The sequence below is a fragment of the Sorex fumeus genome, unplaced genomic scaffold, assembly GCF_029834395.1.
Source record: "Sorex fumeus unplaced genomic scaffold, SorFum_2.1 ptg000129l, whole genome shotgun sequence".
Lineage (NCBI taxonomy): Eukaryota > Metazoa > Chordata > Mammalia > Eulipotyphla > Soricidae > Sorex > Sorex fumeus.
The window spans coordinates 107,045-124,205 of NW_026606186.1; the positions used below are offsets into that span (position 1 = coordinate 107,045).

A 17,161-nucleotide genomic window follows, 5' to 3' on the forward strand; every position below is an offset into this window, starting at 1 on the left:
AGGGTCATTTCCTTTTTAAACAGGTTTTACATTTTATATATATTTAAATATTTTTATATGCTCAGAATTTGGGATAGATTTATTTCCAGCAATTCCTGTACTTGAGTTTTTAAAGTATATCACATCAGTGCCTACCACTTTTGCTTTATTAGGGGCATTGTTTTGTGTAGTTTTATTTTTGCAAATTTTGTTTGTGGTAATGTAAGGCTCGATTTTAGTTTTCTGAAAGAAAAACTATGTTATTTGGCTTGAAAATAGGCTATATATAAACTGCATGTTAGTACTGAGAAGTGGGATTTCCTCAAAACTATTATTTCGAACCTAGGGAGGCCTACCATAATAAGAAGGGAGAAGGCCAACACCCAGGTTATTGTGGAAAGTACAGAATATGCAACAGAAAAGTTGTTTATTTGATATAGGCTGTAATTGGAAACTGAAAGAATCCTGCCTTGGGAAAAAGGTATTTCCACTCTTTTGAATCTAATAGAGGGGGAGGGAAACCATCAATTATTGTTTTAGCTAGACCCAAAGTACCATCTGTACCATAAACTAGAGCTCAACTGTTGAAAATCATAACCTCTATCAAAGCTCCAACAGCTGTGTCCTAGAGTCTGTACATATTTTTTCAAACAAGCATCAATTTAAGCTTTTTAAATGACACACTTCAATATTCACCCCTTTTTTCTATTAGCTACATAAAGCATGCTTCAAAGAACACTCATTTAAGATTCTTTTTAAAATTTAAAGTTAAATATAACTTACCGTCAATCCATTATCTCACAATGGGTCTTTGGGCATTTCATGGTCATTGGGACAATCTCTCTGATGAAAATGATGTTTTAGACTTGAATGTGATTTTTTACATTTTCAAATGAAGCACATACTAGTTTTATGCTTAATTAAATTCATTTGTTCTTTTATGGAAATTAATCTCAACTGTTAATTACTATCTTGTTTCTTTGTTGCTTTTTTGGATGATATTTTCCTAATGCTGGAATGGGATCTGTAAGTAGCAGCCACTATGAAATCAAACTTTGAGCTGCTAAATTTTCAAGTCCACTTGCAATTCCTCTGAAATTACTTTTTCTTTAAAAGGCTAAGGATTTTTTTTTTCTCCTTTAGGCTTCTCTACTGCTCCTTTCCCTTTGCAAAACAAAGTTCTTTTGGTAATGAATAGATTTTGAGGTTGGAAAATAAATAAAACTGGGGGAGAAAGAACAAAATGCCATTAATTCTTTTTAGCTTATATTCTGTATAAAGCCTATGCTTCGGGGCAGACAAGTGTTTTACAAGGTGAACAGAGGTGGGAAAAACACAGCCTCCTCTTTAAAGGAGAAAAGGATGGGGCCAGGAAGGAAAGTGTTTATGGAAGGCTGGATATTGCAGAGTGACAATCAGAGGATGTGAAGCAAATTAAAAAAAAAAAAAAAGTCTCAACCTGCCTTAGGAAGTGAAATCTGCTGCACTACTAATCATTAGCTTTTAAAAATTCAGCACCTCTTACCTATCCTCTTGAGCATATCATCATTTTTAAGTGATCTTTCATTTAATTTGTACTGTGAACTTACTTTAATTTCAATTGTTTGGTTGCTGTAAACAATCTTTAAAAAAAAAAAGTTCTGAAGAGGAAGAGATATATATGGGGCCAGCATCACTGCCTTTCAAAGATATATTTCTATGGCTGCTTCTGCCAGTTGTACTGGAGCGATAGCACGGCAGCTAGGGCGTTTGCCTTGCAGGCGGCCAACCTGGGTTCGAATCCTCCATCCCTCTGGGAGAGCCAGGCAAGCTATTGTGTAAGTGTCCTGCCCACACGGCAGAGTCTGGCAAGCTCCCCCTGGCGTATTCGATATGCCAAACACAGTAAAAAGTCTCACAATGGAGACGTTACTGGTGCCCGCTCGAGCAAATTGATGAACAAAGGGAGGACAGTGCTACAGTGCTTCCGCCAGTTACCATAGTAGTCTGGACTATTACGGACCCCATCACTTAGGTTTATTGTACACTGCCAATTCTTTTAGAGCTTCTGGTGATCGGTTTCCACGTCAAATATTAGATGAACTAATCCCTAGCAAATTGTCACCAATACTGTCATCAGCTTTCCTATGTCCCTCTTAAAAACATAGTTGAAATTCTCCTTGACCTCATCTGTTCTAACATTGCCTCTGACTGGAAAAGCTCGACGAACAAAAGTGGGAAGGCCCGCCAAGGAAAGTCCCTAGGTTTTTGGTTTGTTTTCTTTTTTTTTTTTTTCAGCTAGGAGAGAAGCACTCCCGCTTCCCTCTTCATGTTTATTCTCATCAATGCTTTAGTGAACTAAGATAGGGCAATAGAAGTTTTTTAATTCTAAACCTACGAAGAGAGAATGACACCTTATTTTTCCTTGATCAGACTTGCTGCACAGTCTTATGCTCTCTTGGTTCCAAAGTACTGACTCTTAGATATTAAAAATTATTGGGCCGAGGAGATAGCCCAAATGGTTCAGCATATGGCTCATATGTCTGAGGCCCAGCACTGCATGGCCCCGTGAGCATTAACACATGCAGTCTTGATGGCTCCTAAGAACCACCCTTGTGGGCCCAACACCGGAAGAGGGCTCTACGGAATAAAAAGTTACAATTATTTCTTTTTTATGACAAGCTTGTGGAATTATGTCCCTGTGGAAGGGAAGGAGGTATGCCGAAGGGGAGTTAACTGTATCATTGGGACAGGGAGGGAGGCAGACAGTTATGCAGCTAACGCCTTGTTTCTGGTTTAGAACAGCTACTGATTCGGACCTAAAGGACAGTTATTATCATTAAAAGAGAGCATATATTACATGAGAATAGAAAACACTCAACTCTGCAGTTGTGCATCTGAGAGTTCTGTATGGACACTGGGATGTCCCCAAATCCAAAGAGTGTGTACGTGTACACACACACACAAGCACACAAGCACCAGAGTAACCCAAATGTCTCGGAAACACAGACCTACTCGTAGGCAGGGCCAGTAGCTCCTGCAATCCTGGGGACTGGATTTGAATTGCCAGGAGGGGAGAGAGAGAGAGGAGTGAGAGAGAGAGAGAGAGGAGAAAGAGGAAGAGGAGAGAGAAAGAGGAAGAGAGAAGAGAGAAAGAGGAAGAGAGGAGAGGAGAGAAACCCCAGTTCCCTGATCTGTAGGTGTTCATTTCAGAATCCAATCCCTTAAGAACTCATGTTAGTAAGTATGGGCGGTAAGAAGGCAAAGGGAAACGGGGAAGTTAAAATCAATACAGTTCAGCCAGGCTACAACAATGCAAGGAAGAAACAAATAATAAATGTTCTTATAGATCCTCTGGGGTGCGGGAGATGGAGTCTGCTTTGCATATGGGAACCCCTGGTTCAATCTCCAGAATCACGTGGTTCTCTGAGGACCACCAAGAGCTACCTACCCTAAATCACTGAGCCTGGAGTAGCCCCGGAGCAACATTTATGTGACCCAACAGCAAAGGTCTTCTGGGTGGTACAGCTCACTTGTGCCATACAGCTCAGAAGCGCCCTGGAAAGGATTATGAGCTGAAGGGTCCAAGACATTTTGGTCTGAACCACCAATCCGACTTCTATCGAAGCATTTTATACTCAGACCTCCCAGCTTGTAGGTTCCTTTCCAAAGCTCAAAGTAACTCAATACCTGTAAAACAGCCTCCACAGAAACAGCAGAGGAAGTCACCACTGAAGGTTATAAGCTTCTGGTGACTTTTCTTCACATCACACCCTGCTATAGGACGTGAAATTACACATTAATGCTTAATTAGTTTACTGTCTGTGACCTAAACTATAAACTCCTTCGGGGTCAATGTTGCAATCAACCTGATCCCTGGTACAGGAGAAAGTATTTGGCTATAGAGAGCTGATATGCCACTGGGACAAGGGTGGCAGATAAATGTACAATAAAGATAATCTGAAAGCTTTTTACATGGCAAGAAAAAAATATTTCTGGTATCAGTAGTGGGCTATGAATGGTTCCGTCTAGGTTTGTTCAAAAATCCCCAAACCAAACTCTCTGCCAGTATCTGAAGTCACCCCACAGAACTGATTCCCAAAACACAAAAGCCAGAAAACAAATGAGCAAAGTGAGCCCCAGTAGTGAAGTGTGCTCTGTACTGTACGCTATCTGTAGGCCAAGTCAGATGTTTCTCTACTCTGCCCACCTCCACCTACCTCAATCTAACTTCCTCTTCCAAATAACAAGAGTAAAGGTGGTGAAAGAGTACCAGGTGAATTGCCCTGGGGCATGGAATAGACTTGAAGCAAAATACAAAACAGTTGAGTGCAGCAGTTTTGCTTTTAATGACGGGTAGATTCCTTAAGTTTTCCCTTAATCTCTCCACCGCAATCAAAGGACTGGAAAATACAGTTACTATGTTCAAATAGTGTATCCATATAGTAACTAGAAACCAGAAGATTCTAATCATACACTTTGATTCCAAACTTTCTATAGGTAGGCCAAGGCATCTTCTAGGTATTACATACCAAAAAAAAGCGGGGGGGGGGGGATTTTACTTTCTTCTTTATTTGGGGGAGAGTGGTGGGCTGGTTGGTGCACACGAAGCATTGCTCAGGGCTGACTCCTGGTTCTGTACTCAGGGATCACACATGGCGGTGTTCAGAACCATACAGGGTGCCTGGGATTGAACCTGGATCAACCCTGTGCAAGGCAAGTGCCCTGCCTACCATACTACCTCTTGAGCCCTGAGCAGTAATTTTCTAGAGCTTTAGAGTAAGTGAAATGAGTATCAATCTGTGAAGCCAGCAGCATGCATTTGCTTAGTGAGTAGCAGAGACTGTTCCAAGTCTGAGATAGCCTCAAACTAACTTCTGTCCACAAAACCATGCCAGCAGCCTTGTCTTGACAACTGCTGGCTATACCAAGAGGCGCCTGGTTAGGACAAGGTCTAAGATCACCAGCAACTCTGTACAGTGGCTTTCAATCATGGTCCCATCACTGCTTCGTTTTAGTGGGCTAATAAATCAAGGCAGATGAGAGGTCAGCTCTACATAGAAAAGTAAAGAGCATGAGACTGGGGAGATAGCACACAGGGCTGAAACACAGGGTTCCTGTTCTGAATCCCAAGGATTGCATGGGTGCAGAGAACTAGTACTACTGGCTTCAAGCAGGACTGCATTGCGGAACCTGAGCAATAAATCATTAGGCCCACAGTGCCTGACTGAGGAGCAAGAGAAGGGACCCAGGGGCCCCTGATCACTATTGAGAAGAACCTTCACACCAAAGATAAACTGATTTGTTTGTTTGCTTTTTTTTTTCCCCCAGAAAGTAGAAAAAAATGAGAGGTGAGACTGGGAAATAAAACAGTAGTTAGGGTGCAAATCTGGCTTGCACCAGATCTGGGCTTAATTCCAGGCATCACAAGGTCCCACCCAGCATAGCTAGATACAGCCCCGAAGTCCCCGAGCACTATAGGAGTGGCCTAGATATCCTCAGCACTGTAGGGGGATCCTAGAGTATTGTATCCTTGGGCCCTTGTGCTGAACCTATGGCTTGGTAGGCCAAGAATTGCCAGTGCAGCCCCTGGAGCTTCCTAAGCACCATACGAGAGCCCCCTATAATAGCAGCTTGGCGGGATGGTGCAAACGGCTGAGCACATGCTCTGCATGCAGCTGGCCGGGTTCCAATGCCCAGCACTGTGTAGACCCTGCAGCAACCCCCAAGCACAGAGCTGGGAGTAGTCCCTAAGCATCACTGGGTATGGCTCACAAACTTAAAAAATTCAAAATAGGGGCTGGAGCAATAGCACAGCAGGTAGGGCATTTGCCTTGCACGCAGCCAACATGGCCGACACAGGTTCGATTCCCAGCATCCCATATGGTCCCCTGAGCACCGCCAGGAGCAATTCCTGAGTGCATGAGCCAGGAGTAACCCCTGAGCATCCCCGGGTGTGACCCAAAAAGCAAAAAAAAAAAAAAAAAAAATTCAAAATAATAAAAGAGAGCCAATCTCTAGGCTTTCTAGTACTATATGTAACATGAAACTGCTATTGACAAAAATTGACCTCTCAAATGATAAGACCCAAGAGTAGGAATAACAGTAAGTAGGAGTTATATTTGCCACTGTCATCCATTCACCAGGCAAGCACTCTGAGGCCAGGGAATCACCAACCTCCACAGAAAGGAAACAAGTCCACCGAGTAAGTCAAAATGGTGAGCAGTAATCCCTACAGGAATGGGGGGAAAAAAAACATAAAAATACAAGCTTCCAATTATATCGATATAGAGACAAAGCAGCTACAGAAAAGGGGAGAAAGTCAGAAAGTTTGAGCTCAGGCAAAGAGGAAAGACTCATGTAATTGTAGCAGAGAAGCCTATGGGTTCTCCAAATCTTAAGTCACTGAGCAGCTTCAGGGATAAAGAAAGCCCCTCAAGATGGATTGCTCTGACAAAGAAGATGTGTCTGATTTTTCACATCTCATAGCCTATCAGGCTTGGAACAAGTCTATAGGTGGAGTAGGATTTTCTCTTTTAAAAAAAAAAAATCTTGGGGGCTGGAAAGATAACACAGCGGGTAGGACGTTTGCCTTGCATGCGGCCGACCCGGGTTCAATTCCCAGCATCCCATATGGTCCCCTGAGCACTGCCAGGAGTAACTCCTGAGTGCAGAGCCAGGAGTAACCCCTGTGCATCGCCAGGTGTGACCCAAAAAGCCAAAAAAAAAAAATCTATAAGTAATTCAAAACCAATAAATCTCTGAGCATAAGTCATGACAAACATAAGAAAATTCATCATACTTGGGCTGACAAGACCTAAGTGATTAGTGCTATCACTTAAGTGGCATTTGAGAAAGGGAAGAAGGTAGTTAGCCTAGATAGATACTTACGGGGGTGTGTGAGGAAGTTCTGGTTTCCTGCTGACGACAGGTCATGCAGTAAGATAGCTTTTGCTTGTTAGTCTGTGAATTGGGAATGGCAGAGGATGTGAACCACCCCGTGGAGTTTTGTACAAAGTACTCCTTAGCTCCTTAACAAGTAGGTTATCTTTTCTTTAAAAACAATATAAATTCGTAGAGTGTCAAGATAGTTAATCATATTATGACAAGAAACACACATTGTGTTGGAGTTTGTAGATTATCCCCAACTTCATGTTAACTGGCTATAATGAAGAAGTCAGCTCTCACAGATAAAGTTGAGAACAACTTTGTCAAGTAATTTGGGGTTCTAGTCATTTCCCCCAACTTTACAAGATTCTTCTTATAGTCCTATAAAAATTTACTGGGCTTGACAAAAAAGCAATGAAGTGCAAGCAGGCAAAGTTAAGATTCTGTGGTCAAATTTCTCATTTGGACTTCATCTAAACTTCTCCCTAAGTAAATCCCTCCCTTGACTAAATGAATCTCCTCCAATTCTAATAGGAACAGAAATTCTACATCTGTTCTAAGAACAGAGTAAATCTTGAGAACTTTAGGCATCATTCATTCCAAAGGATGTCATGTTCTCCTACAGAATGATCTCATCTCTCAGCCGGTCATATCAATTATGTGTCAAGTTCAAACCCATGCGAAGGATGCAGAGTGTCAAATCTTTCATGGAGTTTACAGATTGTTCACCAGCAAAACTAACATATCTAAATAAATTAGAAAGTGGCATAAAACAATACAGAGCAGTGGGTTTCAACCATCTTATACCTGTAAAAATAGGAGACAGAAATTTAAAAATAGAAACTTTTACTGTAGACCAGTAAAAATAGAAGAAGAAATATCTTTGCAGAGTGTTAAAGCAGAAATAAAAACCATTATTTATCATAGTACTTTGTGCATCAGTTTCACAAACCAACAGGAAATTTCTGCAGAATTTCTGGCACTAGTCCACCGTTAAAACCGCTGATATGGAGAATGTGACACAAAACTGTAAGCATTGTGGAGACTTAAAAGAGGGTGGATCGGGCAGGGTAGGACCAATAAGTGAACTTCCATGGGAATGGAGGCTACTGAAAGGAACCAGATCTTAAGACAATGACAGATGAAAAAGGAAATCTGATGTCAAAAGAGCAAAAAGGTTCTGAACTAGTATTAGAACACCCACATTCTGGTTTTAAAATGTGCTTTGACCTTCAACACTACCTGAACTACCCTGGACAGGAAGGCGACATGAGTAATTTCAACCATCAGGGGGTTGTCTCGGGAACCAAGAGGGGTTACTCTGTGGAATAAAGTCCAATAGAGTTTATGTCCTCTTAAATCCCAGCTATCAAGTGAAACAAAGGATTGAATAATTGGAGGAATCTATGCCTCCAAAGTGTAACCTTAGTCACTCTGAAAAAAAAAAATGAGGTTATCTCTAATTTTGATTTTCCTGATAGAATGGAATTGTTCCTCTGAAAAACCCACATGAGCTCTCCTAATGATGTCTAATCTCCTAAAATAAGAAACAAGATACTGAACTCAAGTTAAAAGACCAAAGAGTGTTAAAAGACTTAAAAACTATCCTGGACTCACTCTGCTTTACTTTAAAAGTCCTACAGCCTGAGAGGCATACACTTGGTGGAACAAATGTGTAAGCCTGAATTTTATAAATTGGACTAAATAGCTTAGATCAGATCCTCGCCACACAATGAAGATTCCCTTTTAGAAACTCATAATCTAAATACCTCTTCCTAGGTGGTAATTTTTGTTTCACTGTATTTAAATTTTAAGGTAGCATTTTAAGTGTCAGACACTAAAGAGGCTTACTTCCTTTTATAGCACACTTATGGCCTTGAACTACAATAAATGTTTGACATATAAAGAACCAAAAATAAATCTGGATCTTAGGAAATTCCAATTTGTTTCCATACAGTATGAACCATTACGGGGCAATTTAGAAAGTATCTTCTGATGGAATGAAATATACACTTTTGATACATGAATTTGCATACAATTCCACATAGGGTAAAAGGGAGGAAAGAAGTCTGAAAATAGACAGGGATGGGGTGGGTGGGGGTGAGTGGGGGCTTGGGGGGTATTTCACTAATCGAGACGAAGAGGATCAAAAGTTTCCTAAACCTTAGAGATAGAATTGTATTTATTCCCTGCCTAAACTGCCACCGAGGTAGATGAGACAAGATGACAGTCAAGTAGGCATATGTTGGACTGCTACTCCAGGTCCATCAGATACGTGGCTCTTTTGAAAATGGCTTGTGAGTTTTAGAACAGGAGTTGTCCTATTTCTTTGTTTTTAGCTAAGAATAACAAATGCATTTTAAAAGAGTAGAGAAAGTGGGTTTTTAATTTCTCTTTACACTTTTCCAACAAACCTGAGATCGTTTTTCCTTTGGAGGGTTGGGGGGCACACCCAAAGGTGTGCAGAGACTCTAGCTTTGTGTTCAAGAGTGACCCTTGGTGGTGCTCAGGGGACTATATGCAGTGCTTAGAATTGAAGCCGAGCAGGTTACATGCAAGGCTCTAACCTCCTATACTATCTTTTCTACCCAGTTTTCCCTTTCTTAATATTCATATCACAAGGTAACCTATAGTCAGGATAATAATAACAGGGTGGATGGGATAAGTACACAGTGCACTGTTTGATATTTTCTTTAATTCTGCCACAACTGGGATTTCCTACCTGGATAAAACACCTCACTAGAAAAACCTCTTGCTCAGAGGGAAAATCAGCAACAAGCCAAAAAGTGTAATATAAATTCACTGACTGTTCTCTTACCTCTAGCAGGCTTGCTGTTATCGTTTGTACTATTCTGATGGAATTGCACCTCATTACACAAGCTTAACACTCTCTAAAACAGACTCAACTTCAGAGAGCCCAATTTTGAGAAAATAGGATCAAACCTTTAAGTTCATGAAAGTCTGTCTTCTCAATACTTACACATGGCAGAAAAGGAAAATGTAAGCTAATGGATCTTAACTGTCAATCAAGGGGGAAATTAAATAAGGTTCAGGTGACCAAAATAATTTTAATTTTTAAAACATATCTGGGGGCTGGAGCAATAGCACAGCAGGTAGGGTGTTTGCCTTGCACGTGGCCGACCCGGGTTCGATTCCTCTGTCCCTCTCAAAGAGCCCAGCAAGCTACAGAGAGTATCCCATCCACACGGCAGAGCCTGGCAAGCTCCCCGTGGCATATTAGAAATGCCAAAATCATTAACAACAAGTCTCACAATGGAGATGTTACTGGTACCTGCTCAAGCAAATTGCTGAACAACGGGGACAAAAGTGCTACAGTGCTACAACATATCTGGACATGTACAACAAAGAGCATACATGCATGCGCGCGCGCACACACACACACACACACACACACACACAAAGGTCAATTAGATTCCAGCAAAATCTAGCATAAAGCTTTTAACTGCCTGCTTTGAACCTTACATATGTCCCAAATTCTGGGTCTCCAAAACAGCCATGGAGGGGACAGAAAGTGGGAAAGATCAGAATAAATGAGGAAGAAGGCTGCTCACTGCAGTTCATATCCAATTGCTCAGCAGAAAGCCAAGCCTCAAGCTCAATCTTCACCTTTAAACTGTCCTAACCTCCTAATACTATTCAATGATATTAAATGCTACTAGTTCCCTTGACCATTTTTACTGATTTACTGTAGATAAAGGGACTGGGAGAAGGTTCTTCTCTTGAGATTATAATGCTTCACATCTTACATGGATTCTGGTCTACCCTGTCTTTCATGGCAAACTGTGTGGCTTCAGTAGTCACAATAAAATATAAGCTTCTGTTGTTGTGGTTTCTAGATTTCTGAACTTTGAATTTCCTGCTAACAAGTTAGGAAACGTTTGGTTTCCCAAACATACCATGTTAGCCACTGCTTCTGTGTAAGCAGCCAGATTCCAAGGAGACAAAAACCAGTCAACTCATCCATTCCAGAACAGCACTGGCCCTGATTTGGCATTTATTTTAAGTGTGACGAACTGAAACTTATGAATTAACATACAAAAGCCAAATAAAAGAGGAAGGTGTAAAAAATTAAAAAAAAAGAAACAGGAACTAGGTACTTAAAAAAAATTACATGGGGCTCAAACCAAGATCTAGAAAAGGATATACTCATTGTAACTTTTAGAAAAGGAGAGAAGAAAAGCAAGCGACCAAAGAGTAAGTGTTAAGAGAGAGGAATTATACTAATCCTTCAAAATACCTATTTGCAAAACCTTTGATCTGGGGAGGAAAATAAAAGGCTAATGGTGATGAAAAACAAAATGCTGTAGCTACATCATAAGTTTTCTAAAGAATCCGTTTCTGTTTTCAAAAATCTACTTGAACACAAAAGAAGCATATTTATGCATCATGAGCAATAAAAGAAAAAAGGTATAAAGATTCTTAATAAGACAAATATGCAGTTTTAAGGATATATGTTTCTGTGTCCTTGAAGTCTGTCTGAGAAGAGGCTGCTGTTAATATTTTCCGAGAACTTTAAGTTCCTTGAAATGTTCTACGGAAATGGTATTTATGACAAACTCACCTCCTCCTCTGGGGAACATGAGATGTTATTACTGGCAAGGTCACAATTTTTAAACCATCCAAAAATAATTATGAATTTATGCCAAAAGACTAAACTTGCCTTATTATTAGTAATTAAGAGAATATCTGTTAATGTCTCGGCATCCACGCTCATAGTAGTCAGGAACCTACTGAAAATACTGTGACAAAACTGCAGATTGCATGTGATGCTAATTTTCTACACCTCTGACAGACAAAATGTGGCAACATATAAACCGACTGAAAAGGATGGTTCATGAGCAGTGTCAGATAGGAGTGACGGATTCACGGCATGGTGGGAACAAGGCTTGGAGTGGAAACTACATTGGCATTCTGCTTCTGCCAATTACTAGCAGGACATTCAGAAAATTATTGAACTTCTCAAGCCTCAGCTGCAACGGTATCTGCCTCCTGTGAATGCTTCCAGGACTAGCAAGGCACTCGACATGGCATATAATAATTGCCCAGTAATGGTAACTATCTACCACATGCCTATCGCTTACAGTTATACCTCACTCCCAAGCATGCTACCTAGTTCAGTATAAATAGAATTGGTATTTTTTCAAGTATCTAATGAATATTGATGGCTTCAAAGTAAGACATGTGGCATTGTTCCTAAGCTAGAAATGTCCATTGAACACACACACACACACACACACACACACACACACACACACACACTATACTTACATGAAGTTTTCATTCTAGTTGGAGAAACAGTCAACACTCAAATTAGTGTGACAGATGGTACTGGATGAATAAGTAATTGAGTTCCGTGGCTCACTGGGGAGGCAGTCGGCACAAAAACCACTGCCCTTGTTTGCTGTGTTCAAGGAACAGGGGAGTTAGGGCTGGAGAAATAGTACAGCAGATAGGGCTCTTGCCTTGCACATGACACAGGGTTCCGGCCTGTACATGGTTTCCTGAGCACTGCCAGGAATAATCTCTAAAGCAAAGCCAGTAGTAAGCCAAGATGGCCAAAAAAAAAAAAAGTGTGTGTGCGGGGGGGGGGGGGGGGGGGGGGGGGGGAGGGGCGGGGGGGTTAGTTAATATGGCTAGAACAGAGAAGTAAAGAAGAGAATAGGAGATTTTGGGAACCAAGGAGGTAGGGACAAAGAGCTAGAATGAAAATGGACATTAAGAAGAGAATGAGAGAAAGAAGAAACTCTTCTAAGCTTTGTCTGGCTTTCAAGCATGTGGGCTGATTAAAATGGGAAAGAATGCTTTTTTACTCTGGTTGGTTATTTGTGATTTCTAGCAAATCCTTTTCTCCTTTCCTGCCTTCTTCCTTCCTGGTCCCTACTCCTATCACTAAAGTGGGGAAAATACCACCGTAAGATTGTAATAGGGATTAATTAAATAAGATCAAGGGAGGAAAAAAAGACCCTCAATATGCTTTCATAAAAATGTACATGTAGGGGCTGGAGTGATAGCACAGCAGGTAGGGTCCTTTGCCTTGCACACGGCTGACCCAGGTTCGATTCCCAGCATCCCATATGGTCCCCTGAGCACCACCAGGAGTAATTCCTGAGTGCAAAGCCAGGAGTAACCATTGCGCGTTGCCAGTGTGACCCAAAAGGCTAGAGGGTTAGTACAGTGGATAAGAAATTTGCCTTATACACGACTGACCCAGGTTCAATCCCCAGCACCCCATATAGTCCCCCAAGCACCACCAGAAGTAATTCCTCAGTAACACTGGGTGTGATCAAAACCAAATACATATTTGTTAAGGTAAAGGTAAAGGCCCTCCCGTTGATCGTCGATTTGCTCGAGCGGGCCCAGTAACGTCTCCATTGGAGACTTTGTTGTTACTGTGTCTGGCATATCGAATACTCTCGGTAGCTTGCCGGGCTCTCCGAGAGGGGCGGAGGAATCGAACTCAGGTCGGCCATGTTGGCCGCTTGTAAGGCGAACGCCCTACCCGCTGTGCTTTGGGAGCCATACCTAGCTGCTCAGGGGTGACTCCTGCTTTGATACTTGGGAGTCATACCATGTCAGTGCTCTTAGAACCATACAGTGAAGGGAGCCGAACCCGGCCTTCAGCATGCAAAGCCCCTATTCCAACATGCTGAGCAATTTCACCCATTTGCTTCCTTCTAGAAGCTATATGTCACATCAAATGCAGTTGGGAATTCATCTGCATTTCAGTTCCTGAGCTGCTAAAACAGTGGTTTTAATATGGTAATTGGTGACTGGGTTTCAGTTTCTCAACTAAGAAAATGCAGGTGCCAGTCATGTAAGGAAAGATACACAACAATCAAGAGAGAAAATTCTTAGCAGATAATATTACTATCACAGAAAGTAAATTATTTCCATTCATCTTACACTCATCAACTTTTTAAATCTTACCATTTTTAATTTTTTGAGTATGAGGTGGTAAATATTTAGAAGTCATGTGACTATTTCTTTTCCCTTTAATGCTTCTCCTTTAAAAATCACTGAACTAGTGGAAAGATCAAGAAATATTTAGCTTTGGGGGCTGGAGCAATAGCACAGTGGGTAGGGCATTTGTCTTGCACGCGGCCGACCCAGGTTCGATTCCCAGCATCCCATATGGTCCCCGGAGCACCGCCAGGAGTGATTCCTGAGTGCAAAGCCAGGAATAACCCCTGAGCATTGCCGGGTGTGACTCAAAAAGCAAAAAAAAAAAAATATATATATATATAAATATTTATTTAGCCTCAAAAACGACAGTACAAAACATTATTTATAGTAAGATACTTTAAGGGAGAAAATAAGAATTTTTTATTTGCTCATTTAATCATAAACACACTCTGGAAGAAACTAATATTAGTGATTAGAGGTCGTGAAAAACAACACTTCATAGTAAATCTTCCTTTTAATGTATATGCATATACAAATATACATATATTCAAAACCAGTTATCACATATTTAAGAATGCTAACTTAAAAATCTAAGACTGAAATTCAGACTTTCTGTAAGAGTTGAAACGGTGCAAAATAAACTTCACAAAATTACAAAGGCAATTATTTAACAATATTGGAAACATCAGATAACCTGTTTCTCAGATATTTTGGATTGTGTCTCAAACCATTTTTTAAATTTTCTTCTGAAGAGCTTAAAAAAATTTACAAAATATCAACAGCTTTCTCCACATTTCTCACCATGGAACCCAAGCCCAATAGTAGCACATACAGAAATAAGTGATTTTACACGTTCTGTGGTAAATCAGTCAGCCCACCCCACCTCGGGGTCTCCTAGCAGACAAAGTGTAGGAGTATAGAATGCTAGCAGACAGAATGCATATTTACATTCAAGAAATGAAGAACAGGCATAATATGAGCAGAACAGCAGACACACTTGGGGAAGGTCATCTGTTAGGATCCACTGGGTTATGGTATTTCACAGAACAATGCATATCCAAACACTGTTTCCATCCAGGAAAGGAGAACTGTTGAGTAGATCTGTGAAGGAAAAAGAAATGGGAAATACTGGCTGATCCCAAGTACATCTGAGCAACAGATAATAAAGAGTTATGAACCTAAAGACAAGCATAAAGAAAGCTACGAAGTTTTCTTAAATAATAATAATAATGATTGTGCCCTAACATGACTGCTCTCAGCTGAAGGTGATTTTTTTGAGTTTCTGTTGGTTCTTTTTTTTTTTTTGTATTTATTTTCTAAGGTTAAAAGACATTAGGTCTTTGCAAACTTCACAACAGGTTGTCAAGAGTGAGTTGGGAGTGCTGAGTTGTTTATGTTAATCAAGGGTAGAGGTTAAGGCCAAGGACACTGCTAAGTACAAATGCACAGGCCAGCACCACCACCCCCCCCCCCCCCAACAAGGAATTACTCAGTCCCAAATGATCAGTTGTGCTGAGGTAAAATTGAGAAAACCTAACGGAAAATACAGTATAGTTAGCCACGTGCATGACTATGAAGAACCACTAATGGCCTGGAGTTAGGTCACTAAAGAACAGATTACACAGTCTTTCAATCCTGTGAGAAATCTGTCTCTCCCTTTTCTAAGAAACCCCTGCTGTAAGCCCATCCATTAGTGCCATATCTCACCAATTCCCTACTTCTGATGGCTCATGGATACAGACTTTGTGAGGTAGTATGGCATTGTTTAATCCTTATAAATACATTCTTATGAGGGCATCTCCAATATCATCCCCATACGACGGATGAGAAAAATAAAACAGATTAAGCCAACAGCTTAGTCATACTAGGCAGAAGCGGAAAGCCAAGATTCACTCCAAAACCTGAACACCAACAAGACTATGAATTTCTTCACCCAGTATTAATTTGCCTCCACAGCATTCCATTGCTTCTTTCCCAATGATACTTTGGTACAGACTGAGGTAACGTGTTCCTTGTTGATTCTGCCTGCCTTTTGCCACTTGGTTACCTAAACTTCTCCTAGTATCACCCACTGGGACAAAAGCCTTATTCTTTAAAAAGTTACCATAGGGTAAACTTTAAAAAGTTATCATAGGGTAAATAGGATGCAGAAAAACACAGATCACAAAACTCTTATCAGTCACAGAAAGGGGCGGAATGGAAAAAATGATGAACGGTGAAAGCAGGGGCCAGAGATAGTAAAGCAGGTGACTGTCAACCTGAGTTTGATCCCCAGCACCTGATATGGTCCCCGAGCCCCACCAGGAATGACACAGTGAGCACAGACCACTGCCTCTGGGTGTGGACTTTCTATTCCCATACTCCACACCCCCATCAAGAAAAACGGTGCAAGTGTTAGGGACCTAAGGCTGAGCCTCATATCACTACAGCCATCACCATTCTTAAAGGAGTTTCTATATGCCATGTCCCAAGGACTCTCATGCACAAAAATACAGGAACACATACCTTAGTGACAATCTAAGGCACTGCATGCTGGACGATGTTTTCAGTATCTCCCTAAAGAAGCTCATGAAAAGCCAAGGGACGGCTTCATAGCTGTGGTAGACCCAGGTTGAGGAGTCTCACTTGAAATGTGAAGTCTACCAAATGCCGGAGTCTCAATCCCTTGACCAACAGGCTAGGTTTATTTTGTTTTGAGGAGTATGGAGCAATCAAAATGGAAAGTCTGGAAAAGAAAATATGTTTTAAAAAAGTTGATCTGAGGGCTGGGTATATACTTCAGTGATAGACTGCATGCTTTCTTTTTAAGTTCCTTCTTGGTAAGTATAAAATATTCAAAGCAAGGCAAAAAAAAAAAAATCTGAGTAAACAGAAAAAAAAAGAGAAAAAACCTCTGGATATTTTTAATGTGAAAACTTAAAATGGAGGAAGGGGAGGGATAAGCTTAGTGGTATTAAGTGAAGGTCTGTATCTAATGTTTCTTTCTGGAAAACTCCCTAACTGAAAATACACTACATAATTCAGGGTCCAAGCAATTATCCTGGTACAAATTTACACCTGCTGTCCTCATTGTCCCTTCCTGATTCCATTTCCTCCCGTGGCCTAGATTGACCACCTTTTCAAGTCTCCACCTGGCCTTCAGATGGGGAGATGCAGTGATTTTTCTAGTTCAGTTTCCACAATATACAAAAATTCCTTCTTCCTCAGGCTCAGTATCTGTGAGCTCTCACGCTGGGCTTTTTCCTGATTTTGAAACTTCACCTTTCAATGTGGTTTTGGGGACTTCCCCCCCCCCCCCCCCCCCCAGAGATACTTGTCTTTCATTTCTCTGCTGACTCTTCATACAAGAGTGAGATTTGCCCTAAACCCAGTCCCTCTGCTCTATTGAGGA

General features: G+C 41.0%; 1 protein-coding gene across 3 annotated transcripts in view; it reads left to right on the forward strand.

Moving 5' to 3' along the window:
• Nucleotides 1-17,161, forward strand: part of FILIP1L (filamin A interacting protein 1 like) — a 119,965-nt gene that overhangs the window by 68,381 nt on the left and 34,423 nt on the right. The gene's annotated exons all lie outside the window — the stretch shown is intronic.